The 881-nt window shown below is 61.1% G+C and overlaps 1 protein-coding gene across 1 annotated transcript in view; it reads right to left on the bottom strand.

Annotated features, from left to right (window-relative positions):
* Skor2 (SKI family transcriptional corepressor 2) overlaps positions 1–663 on the bottom strand; it is a 57,308-nt gene extending 56,645 nt beyond the window's left edge. Inside the window, exon 1 of the mRNA XM_031366071.1 lies at positions 381–663. The gene's annotated coding sequence lies outside the window, so the exon portion shown is untranslated. The remainder of the gene's footprint in view (positions 1–380) is intronic.
* Between the last annotated feature and the right edge of the window lie 218 nt (positions 664–881).

Here is an 881-nt window from a genome sequence, read left to right as displayed (position 1 = left end):
TCTCTCCCTTCAACCGTCCCCCACCCCTCGCCTCGTGACACCGGGAACGCTGTAACCAAAGATTAATTGCCTTAATCAAATCGACCCACCCTCTGCAATTAATCTTTTACCAACAAATTAGAAACAATTTACCTCAACCTCCTGGGTCAGAAGGAGAGAAGAGGTAGGGTGGTGCAAGGAATGGACAGGATGGGAGACTTTGACAAACCCTGCAAAAGGTGTGAGGCACTTGGGAACCGGTGTGCATTTAACGCCAGAGGGGAGGGAGGGGGTCGGGGTCAGCGGTGGGATTCCACTGGGGCCGGAAATTCCTGGAGTGCCATTCAGCTCGGGATTCTCAAAAGGAGTGGAGGCCGAGGGCAGAGGATGAGGCCACTTACCTGTCCGCACAGCCCGCGCGGTCTTCGGCCCTCGGCGCTCGGTCCTCCCGCCTGCCTGGCGCTCCGCCGCTGCTCGGCTCTGTCTCCAGCGGCACCCGCCGTCTCCCTCCTCCCTCGCGCGGGATCCGCCGCTGCCCGCCCGCAGTCCGCGCTCCTCTGCGTGCCTGCTTGCGGGCTGGTACTCCACCGGGTCCCCGTCCGGTCCCGCCCCTCCCCTGCTCTCCGTTCCTCGTAGCCCCTTAGCTCTTCCCACTCCCCTTCTCCGCAAGTTTGTAAGTTTGGGGTGAGGGTCGATCTTCTCGCACCCAGCTTCTCAGTTTAGCTTGCTCAGATCTGCACCCCCACTTCCCAGCTCAGACCTGGGTCTCTGACGCCGCCTGTTGGTCAGGCAGAGCAGGGCAGAGCCACAGCGCAGAGGCAGTCAGTCCTTCACCCCTCACCCTCTCAGGGCCCAGTAGTTCAAACAGCACTCAAAGAAGGCGAAGTTGAGGGTCGGGTAAC

Source organism: Mastomys coucha, unplaced genomic scaffold (genome assembly GCF_008632895.1).
Source record: "Mastomys coucha isolate ucsf_1 unplaced genomic scaffold, UCSF_Mcou_1 pScaffold13, whole genome shotgun sequence".
Taxonomy (NCBI): Eukaryota; Metazoa; Chordata; class Mammalia; order Rodentia; family Muridae; genus Mastomys; species Mastomys coucha.
The sequence above is the reverse complement of the archived record's forward strand: the minus strand, read 5'-3'. Positions and strand labels throughout refer to the sequence as shown.